This window comes from Coregonus lavaretus, assembly GCF_964263955.1.
Source record: "Coregonus lavaretus genome assembly, chromosome: 10".
Taxonomy (NCBI): Eukaryota; Metazoa; Chordata; class Actinopteri; order Salmoniformes; family Salmonidae; genus Coregonus; species Coregonus lavaretus.
Genome location: NC_139997.1, coordinates 12935626 through 12946318, shown reverse-complemented (window position 1 = coordinate 12946318; position 10693 = coordinate 12935626). Strand labels below are relative to the sequence as shown.

General features: G+C 48.4%; 1 pseudogene across 1 annotated transcript in view; it reads left to right on the top strand.

Annotated features, from left to right (window-relative positions):
* Positions 1-1351: 1351 nt before the first annotated feature.
* LOC311135828 (membrane-associated phosphatidylinositol transfer protein 2-like) overlaps positions 1352-10693 on the top strand; it is a 51862-nt pseudogene continuing 42520 nt past the window's right edge. The window contains exon 1 of the transcript XR_014615420.1: positions 1352-1429. The product of XR_014615420.1 is annotated as a membrane-associated phosphatidylinositol transfer protein 2-like (transcript). The remainder of the gene's footprint in view (positions 1430-10693) is intronic.

Below are 10693 nucleotides of genomic sequence, written 5' to 3'. Positions count from 1 at the left end.
ATAGCCCTTACCAGCCCAGGGACTACGTGTGCAATTTAGCTCTTGGGTAACCCTGGCACATTTACATGGATGTTGCATTACTGTAATATTGATGTCGATTAATGTGCACTGTCCCTGTAAAATAAAAAATAAGACAGTTGTGTGATGCTGCATGTTTAATCCGCGTTACACTAAGCCTCCTCAGTCATGTGACGTCCTAAACTCGTCCCTGTCTGTCTGTCTGTCTGTCTGTCTGTCTGTGTGTGTGTGTGTGTGTGTGTGTGTGTGTGTGTGTGTGTGTGTGTGTGTGTGTGTGTGTGTGTGTGTGTGTGTGTGTGTGTGTGTGTGTGTGTGTGTGTGTGTGTGTGTGTGTGTTGTCATGCTGCCTTGTCGCTTGAGTAGACTTCTACTGTCTTCTGGAGGAAATGTTGTTTGGACTTTGTTTTAGCATTACTTTGATTGGATTGGTTGGATGTTGACTGGATGATTATGCTTGATGCCTGGGACTTGCCTATGGTGGAATCACGTTGTTAGCAGACTGCCGTTACCTCTACAGTGAATAGGGACTTTGACTTTTGGTATTTAGTTTGGACGTTACTGGGAAGTTGCAGGAACGTTGGATGTACCTGGATATAACGTGGAATTACATTTACATTACATTTACGTCATTTAACAGACGCTCTTATCCAGAGCGACTTACAGATTGGACTGAGGACATACACACACAGGATTTGGAGAAGAAGTGTTGTCTTGACTGGATTAAGGATTTATATGTGATAATGTTATTCAATGCCAGTCAGTGCCAGTGTTGTATTCACTTATGACGTAAGTCTCTCTTGTCAAGATTAGCAATACAGTAATTTACATTTTACATTTTAGTCATTTAGCAGACGCTCTTATCCAGAGCGACGTACATTTAGTGCATTCATCTTAAGACAGCTAGGTGGGATAACCACATATCACAGGCATAGTAAGTACACTTTTCCTCAATAAAGTAGCTATCATCAAAGTCAGAACTATAAAGGGGGGAGTCAAGAGCAAATGTTGGTTCAGAAAAAAATAAAAATTGTAGTCTTCATAGTCTTACTCTTGCATGCATGTGTGTCATCACACAGACATCTTCTGAGACTACTGATCGTTCTCACCACATAGACTTGACTCAAACAAGTATTACATTATGCGTGTTTCCTCTCACCCAGTGTTAACTCAGGTATGTGTCTCTTCTGTTCTCCTACAGGTCTGAACCATGATGCGTTCCATCCTGGCTGTTTGATGCTGCTGCTGCTGCTGCTTGGGTAGAGCGGCTCGTTGAGACGACCCTCCGCCCCCCCCCCCCCTCCTACCCCCCTGTGCCCCCCACCACCAAACTACCATGCTGATCAAGGAGTACCGGATCCCCATGCCTATGAGCGTGGAGGAGTACCGTATCGCCCAGCTCTACATGATCCAGGTGGGTGGCTACTGGCTAGCATACATAATACAACACACAGAATACAGGTATGTAGCATAGCATTGCATGGCTGACATGCATCATACAGAATACATTACCTAGCATAGAATGGCTAACACACAGAATGCAAAATCAAATCAAATCAAACTTCATTTGTCACATGCGCCGAATACAACAGGTGTAGACCTTACCGTGAAATGCTTACTTACAAGCCCTTAACCAACAATACAGTTCAAGAAAGAGTTAAGAAAATATTTACCAAATAAATTAAGGTAAAAAAATAATAAAAAGTAACACAATAAAATAACAATAACGAGGCTATATCCAGGGAGTACCGGTACCGATTCAATGTGCGGGGGTACAGGTTAGTTGAGGTAATTTGTTGAAAAAAATATTTTACCTTTATTTAACTAGGCAAGTCAGTTAAGAACAAATTCTTATTTACAATGACGGCCTACACCGGCCAAACCTGGACGACGCTGGCCCAATGGTGCGCCGCCCTATGGGACTCCCAATCACGGCCGGTTGTGATACAGCCTGGAATCGAACCAGGGGGTCTGTAGTGACGCCTCAGGCACTTAGATGCAGTGCCTTAGACCACTGCGCCACTTGGGAGTAGGGTAGGGGTAAAGTGACTATGCATAGATAATAGACAGGGGGGGGGGTAGTTCAATGTAAATAGTCCGGGTGGCCATTTGATTAATTGTTCAGCAGTCTTATGGCTTGGGGAAAGAAGCTGTTAGGGAGCTTTTTGGTCCTAGACTTGGCGCTCCGGGACTGCTTGCCGTGCGGTAGCAAAGAGAACAGTCTATGACTTGGGTGACTGGAGTCTTTGACAATTTTTTGAGCTTTCCTCTGACACCGACTAGTATATAGGTCCTGGATGGCAGAAAGCTTGGCCCCAGTGATGTACTGGGCCGTACGCACTACCCTCTGTAGTGCCTTACAGTCAGATGCCGAGCAGTTGCCATATCAGGTGGTGATGCAACCAGTCAGGATACTCTCGATGGTGCAGCTGTATAACTTTTTGAGGATCTGGGGACCCATGCCAAATCTTTTCAGTCTCCTGAGGGGGAAAAGGTGTTGTCGTGTCCTCTTCACGACTGTCTTGGTGTGATTGGACCATGATAGTTTGTTGGGGATGTGGACACCAAGGAACTTGAAACTCTCTACCTGTTCCACGTCGATGTTAATGGGGGCCTGTTCTGCCCTCCTTTTCCTGTAGTCCACGATCAGCTCCTTTGTCTTGCTCACATTGAGGGAGAGGTTGTTATCCTGGCACCACACTGCCAGATCTCTGACCTCCTCCCTATAGGCTGTCTCATTGTTGTCGGTGATCAGGCCTACCACTGTTGTGTCGTCAGCAAACTTAATGATGGTGTTGGAGTTGTGTTTGGCCACGCAGTCGTGGGTGAACAGGGAGTACAGGAGGGGACTAAGCGCGCACCCCTGAGGGCCCCAGTGTTGAGGATCAGCGTGGCAGACGTGTTGTTGCCTACCTTTACCACCTGGGTGCGGCCCGTCAGGAAGTCCAGGATCCAGTTGCAGAGGGAGGTGTTTAGACCCAGGGTCCTTAGCTTAGTGATGAGCTTTGTGGGCACTATGGTATTGAACGCTGAGCTGTAGTCAATGAACAGCATTCTCACATAGGTGTTCCTTTTGTCCAGGTGGGAAAGGGCAGTGTGGAGTGCGATTGAGATTGCGTCATCTGTGGACCTGTTGGGGCGGCATGCGAATTGGAGTGGGTCTAGGGTATCCGGGATGATGGTGTTGATGTGAGCCATGACCAGCCTTTCAAAGCACTTCATGGCTACCGACGTGAGTGCTACGGGCGGTAATCATTTAGACAGGTTACCTTCGCTTCCTTGGGCACAGGGACTATGGTGGTCTGCTTGAAACATGTAGGTATTACAGACTCGGTCAGGGAGAGGTTGAAAATGTCAGTGAAGACACTTGCCAGTTGGTCCGCGCATGCTTTGAGTACCCGTCCTGGTAATCTGTCTGGCCCCACAGCTTTGTGAATGTTGACCTGTTTAAAGGTCTTGCTCACATCGGCTACCGAGAGCGTTATCACACAGTCGTCCGGAACAGCTGGTGCTCTCATGCATGCTTCAGTGTTGCTTGCCTCGAAGCGAGCATAAAAGGCATTTAGCTTGTCTGGTAGGCTTGCGTCACTGGGCAGCTCGCGGCTGGGTTTCCCTTTGTAGTCCGTAATAGTTTTCAAGCCCTGCCGCATCCGTCAAGTACAACATATGAAGTTTATTTCCAAAACGCTATATCCACAAATGTTTCACATTTGTATCTTCATCAGAAATGACTGCTTATGAGCACCTTCATGTGTGTGTAAAATATTACTGTTCACAGATTTGTAAGTAATAGATTTTAGATGTGTATGACATTTGTTTTTTTTTGTTTTTTAACGCTATATATCCATTGTTTAGCTGGAATGGAATGTTTGTATCCTGTATATTTGACTGTGATATGTGATTGTCTCACCTACCTATCTTAAGATGAATACACTTACTGTAAGTCGCTCTGGGTAAGAGCATCTGCTAAATGACTAAAATGACTAATTTAAATGTTTTACATACAGATCTCAAATTACTGTATTGAATTTAAAAAATAAAAGATATATACAGTTGAAGTCGGAAGTTTACATACACCTGTCACGATCGTCTAATGAGGGAGACCAAAGCGCAGCGCGTTGAGCGAACATGACTTTATTAAATTAAAGTACTCACTACAAAAAACAACAAACAATGACGAATCGTGAAGTCCTCAGTTACAATGACTGACAAGGAACAAAAACCCACAACACTAAGGTGAACACTGACAGTTTAAATATGGCTCCCAATCAGAGATAACGAGCCGACAGCTGACACTCGTTACCACTGATTGGGAGTCACACGACCAAACAAGGAAACACAACCAAAATGAACACACCCTGGCTCACAATACACAGTCCCGGAGCCAGAGCGTGACAGTACCCCCCCCTAAAGGCGGACTCCGACCGCGCCTACACCCCAAATAGGGAAGGGCTGGGTGGGTATTGCTCCTCGGAGGCGGCTCCGGCTCCGGGCTTGACCACCACCCTACTACAATCCCCCCGTAGTGCCCCCAGTCCGATCTGACCCAGTTAGCTGGATCAGGACTGCCGACGCGCACCCCTGGCTTGGCGCGTGAGGCAGGAATGGACCGGACCTGGCAGACGATACGCACCCTTTGCATGGTGCGTGGAGCCGGAACAGGCCTCACCAGGCTGAAGACTCGCATCCCTGGCTTGGTGCGAGTAGCAGGAATGGGCTGAATCCGGCTGACGACTCGCACCCTTGGCTTGGTGCGAGTAGCAGGAATGGGCTGAATCCGGCTGACGACTCGCACCCTTGGCTTGGTGCGAGTAGCAGGAATGGGCTGAATCCGGCTGACGACTCGCACCCTTGACTTGGTGCGAGTGGCAGGAACAGGCAGAATCCGGCTGACGACTCGCACCCTTGGCTTGGTGCGAGTAGCAGGAACGGGCTGGACCAGGCTGGCGACTCGCACCCCTGGTTTGGTGCGAGAGGCAGGAACAGGCCGGACAGGGCTGACAAAACGCACCATAGACTTGGTGCGGAGAGCAGGCACGGGTCTGACAGGGCTGGCGACGCGCACCACAGACTTGGCGCGGAGAGCAGGAACGGGCCGGACAGGGCTGACGACGCACACCACTGGCTTGGTGCGGGGAGCTTGGATGGGCCGGACTGTACTGGGGACACACACCACTGGCCCTACACCGGGATCTGGAACGGGCCGGACCGGACTGGCAACACACGCCAGTACCTCTCGCCGTGCCTCTACTTCCTCCATCCCCTCTTCGACCAGTGGCCCCCGTAACCCGACGGCCTCCTCCGGCAACCCACTGGACCGCTCTATCGCGGCCTCCTGCTGGTCCGACGTCGTGAGCCCCCCCCTAAAAAATTTCTGGGGTTCTCTCCTCTTCGTGGACCAGGCCTCCATCGTTCTCGCCAGACTATCACCCCACTGCTCCAAAGTCCAACCTCTCTCCTCTTCTCTTGGCTTGGCCCAGTCGAGACTCCTACTCAACTGCTCCCAAGTCCATCCTCTCTCTTCTTCATGCTGCTTGATCTGGTTAAGGTGGGTTTTTCTGTCACGATCGTCTAATGAGGGAGACCAACGCGCTGCGCTTTGGTCTCCCTCATTAGACGATCGTGACAACACCTTAGCCAAATACATTTAAACTCTGTTTTTCACAATTCCTGACATTTAGTCCAAGTAAAAATTCCCTGTCTTAGGTTAGTTAGGATCACCACTTTATTTTAAGAATGTGAAATGTCAGAATAATAGTAGAGAGAATTATTTATTTCAGCTTTTATTTCATCACATTCCCAGTCGGTCAGACGTTTACATACACTCAATTAGTATTTGGTAGCATTGCCTTTAAATTGTTTAACTTGGGTCAAACGTTTTGGGTAGCCTTCCACAAGCTTCCCACAATAAGTTGGGTGAATGTTGGCCCATTCCTCCTGACAGAGCTGGTGTAACTGAGTCAGGTTTGTAGGCCTCCTTGCTCGCACACACGTTTTCAGTTCTGCCCACAAATGTTCTATAGGATTGAGATCAGGGCTTTGTGATGGCCACTCCAATACCTTGACTTTGTTGTCCTTAAGCCATTTTGCCACAACTTTGGAAGTATGCTTGGGGTCATTGTCCATTTGGAAGACCCATTTGCGACCAAACTTTAACTTCCTGACTGATGTCTTGAGATGTTGCATCAATATATCCACATAATTTTCCTTCCTCATGATGCCATCTATTTTGTGAAGCGCACCAGCCCCTCCTGCAGCAAAGCACCCCCACAGCATGATGCTGCCACCCCGTGCTTCACGGTTGGGATGGTGTTCTTTGGCTTGCAAGCTCCCACCTTTTACCTCCAAACATAACAATGGTCATTATGGCCAAACAGTTCTATTTTTGTTTCATCAGACCAGAGGACATTTCTCAAAAAAGTACGATCTTTGTCCCCATGTGCAGTTGCAAACCGTATTCTGGCTTTTTTATGGCGGTTTTGGAGCAGTGGCTTCTTCCTTGCTGAGCGGCCTTTCAGGTTATGTCAATATAGGACTCGTTTTACTGTGGATATAGATACGTTTGGACCCGTTTCCTCCAGCATCTTCACAAGGTCCTTTGCTGTTGTTCTGGGATTGATTAGCACTTTTCGCACCAAAGTACGTTCATCTCCACCTTCCTGAGCGGTATGATGGCTGCCTGGTCCCATGGTGTTTATTCTTGCATACTATTGTTTGTACAGCTGAACGTGGTACGTTCAGGCATTTGGAAATTGCTCCCAAGGATGAACCAGACTTGTGGAGGTCTACAATTTTTTTTCTGAGGTCTTGACTGATTTCTTTTGATTTTCCCATGATGTCAAGCAAAGAGGCACTGAGTTTGAAGGTAGGCCTTGAAATACATCCACAGGTACACCTCCAATTGACTCAAATGATGTCAATTAGCCTATCAGAAGCTTCTAAAGCCATGACATAATTTTCTGGAATTTTCCAAGCTGTTTAAAGGCACAGTCAACGTAGTGTATGTACACTTCTGACCCACTGGAATTGTGATACAGTGAATTATAAGTGAAATAATCTGTTTGTAAACAATTGTTGGAAAAATTACTTGTGTCGTGCACAAAGTAGATGCCCTAACCGACTTGCCAAAACTATAGTTTGTTAACAAGACATTTGTGGAGTTGTTTTCAGACTTCAACTGTATATATTTAAATATTGATGTCACAAATGTACCATTTGTAGAGCTCTTTATTAAAAATTGAATTATTTGTTACATTTGACTGTGTAAAACCTAACAATACTTCTTATTTCTCTGAGAGTGAGGCGGATATATAGCGTTTTGCAAAAAAACATGATTATTTGTCTCTCTGAAATGAAATCATCAAGTGATAGATTTAAACAAATACATGTCTGTCATTGAACAACCCCATGCCATGATTAGATAGTGAAAAAACACACCAATCTCTTTCATAATTTCTTTAAACTATAAAAGCTAATTTACCAACATTTCTGAAAATGTATATATATACCGTTTTGGAATAAAACTCTTCATAGAGCACACGGTGCATCACGTAGCATATATGGGATATAATATCATCCTAAAACAGTGGTCTAGGTCAGAGTCAGCAGATTGTAGCTGTGAACCAAGAGCCCTGCTGACCCTGGATAATAGGTGGTGAGGTGAGCTGGGTGTGTGTGTTTGTGCGTTCTTGCTTGTGTTTGTGTGCGTGTGTGTAACATGGTGTCAGGTTGGGTTCATGGCTTTTGGTTCAGGTCACTAGGTTAATGTGAGCTGTCTCAGGTCAGCTGACTCTCCATATGCTTATGGACCATGTTTTATCGAGACAAAACACACACACACAAATAAACCCAAACTCTGGGTGTAGTGGAGAAAAGCATTGGCACACTGTTGTTGTGGACAATCTGAACGAAACTCTGTTACTGTTACTACTCCTCAAGAGAAAATCTCACCTAGGACAGTGATGGGACCCCAGGACATAATCCTAGAGGATTATGGGTGATTAGGTCACCTTGTGACCCCTAACGGAGTAAACACAGTCTGCTAGAGCAACACTTGATGCAGCTCCAACCAAAAGGTTGCTTATCAAATAATCGAGCTGACATGGTGAAAAATCTATCGATGTGCCCTTGAGCAACGCACTTAACCCTAATTTGCTGCAGGGGCACCGTACTACTATAGCTGACCCTGTAAAACAACACGTTTCTCTGCACCTATCTGGTGAATGTGACAATAAAAAACATATATTTTGTTAATGTTAATGTAAATGTTGTAAACCTTACCCACACACACTCCGTCTCTCTATCCTTCAGGGTAGCGTCACAGCTGAGCTGCCGATGTCATCAGCACCAGCGTGGCAGTGGCTGCCATCATTTGTCTGCAGTGAGAAAGAAAGACTTGAGAGAGAGGGGGGAAGGTTGGGGGAAGCAGATAGAGAGGGCGGGAGGCAGAGGGAAGAGAAACGGAAAGAGAGAGACTGACAGAGAGACAGAGAAAGATACTGATGGAAAGAGACAGAGAAAGAGAGAGGCAGAGGAAGGCATTGAGATGGAGGGAAACAGAGAAAGAGAGAGGCAGAAGAAGGCATTGAGATGGAGGGAAACAGAGAAAGAGAGAGGCAGAGGAAGGCATTGAGATGGAGGGAAACAGAGAAACAGAGAAAGAGAAAGGCAGAGGAAGGCATTGAGATGGAGGGAAACAGAGAAACAGAGAAAGAGAGAGGCAGAGGAAGGCATTGAGATGGAGGGAAACAGAGAGGCAGAGGAAGGCATTGAGATGGAGGGAAACAGAAACAGAGAAAGAGAGAGGCAGAGGAAGGCATTGAGATGGAGGGAAACAGAGAGGCAGAGGAAGGCATTGAGATGGAGGGAAACAGAAACAGAAAGAGAGAGGCAGAGGAAGGCATTGAGATGGAGGGAAACAGAGAGGCAGAGGAAGGCATTGAGATGGAGGGAAACAGAGAAAGAGAGAGGCGGAGGAAGGTATTGAGATGGAGGGAAACAGAGAAAGAGAGTGTCACGGTTCAGACAGACGACCAGAGGACCACAATTGCGTCACACCAGAAAGTTTATTAAACTTAAGGGAAAAGGGAAGTAGGGAGTGAATGAAGGCTCCAGGGGTAACAGGGATCCCGTCCAATGCGCTGGGTCTGTGCCCCCCCCAGTGGCAGCGATGCGTCCTATGAAGCCGGTGGTGGGTGGTCCAGAAGTCCTGGGGGGGGGAGACACAGACACAACAGGGCGGAATGAAACCAGGCAGCAGTACAGTTCAAGGGAAATCCAAAATACGTAGTAGCAAGGCAGAAGGCTGGTCAGAGTTACCGGGATTGAAGAGTAGTCAGGAGTCGTAAAGGCAGAAGCAGGTCTGGATCTCCTGAGGCAGAAGAGTATCCAAAAAACAGGCAGGTCCGGGGTCACAAAACCAGGGTGAGCCAGAAGCGCGAGCAAACAGGTTCCGGGTGTGAGCTTTGCAGACGATCTGACACCGGAGAGCTGAAAGACAGGGCCTTAAATACTGGGAGAGGTAGTGGGTAATGCAGCGCAGCTGGCAGAGTAATTAGAGCAGAGCAGAGCAGGGACAGGTGGAGCTAGTTAGGCTGAGTAGAGAGAGTGGTGAGCAGAGTGGAAGAAAATTAAGGTGGTAACCCGGTGGAGTGAGAGGCCCATGACAGAACCCCCCCCCCAAGGGACGGCCCCAGAAGTCCCAAGAGCAACACCACGCCGGGCGGGAGGAGGGGAGCCGGAGGAGGGCTAGAACTCCTCCGAACGGTCCGAGTGAACGTCCTCATCCTCGGAGGAAGCCGGAGGGCCGTGGTCGGGAGATGGGACAGGTCCCGAGACAGGATCAGGCACAGGACAGGAAGCCGAGCGGGCCGGACGGTTAGGGACCCCTCTGGGGCGGCCCCTACGGATTGCAGGTTGATCAGGATGCCGTTGGTGGAAAGCGGTGATGAGAGTCCTATCCACAATCCGACTAGCTGGCACCCAGGTCCTTTCCTCAGGTCCATAGCCCTCCCAGTCAATGAGGTACTGGAGACCCCTACCCCTCCGTCTGGACCGAAGCAGGCGGCGGACGGTGTAAACCAGACCACCATCGACGAGCCGTGGAGGAGGAGGACCAGGCGCAGCAGGGACCAGCGGACTCTCATGGATGGGCTTAATCTTAGACACATGGAAAGTGGGGTGCACCCTCAGGGAATTAGGCAGTTGGAGCCGGACAGCAGTTGGGCTAATCACTCTTATGATAGGGAATGGGCCAATGAACCGAGGTGCCAGCTTCTGCGACTCCACCCTGAGTGGCAGGTTCTTCGATGACAACCACACCCTCTGACCAACATGGTAGGTGGGAGCAGGAATTCTCCGACGGTTGGCCCCGGTAGTGTAGCTGGCAACGGATCTGAGGAGTGTGGCTCGGGCTTGTGACCAGGTGCGGCGACATCGACGGGCAAAAGCAAGTGCAGATGGGCAAGTAACCTCCTCTTCCTGGCTGGCAAATAGAGGAGGCTGGTATCCATAAACACATTGGAAAGGGGACATACCGATGGCAGAGCAGGTCAGAGAATTGTGTGCGTACTCCACCCATGTCAATTGCTGCGACCAGGAGTGGGGGTTGCGTGAAGTCATGCATCGCAGTGCCTTCTCGAGCTCCTGATTAGCCCGCTCTGACTGCCCATTGGATTGG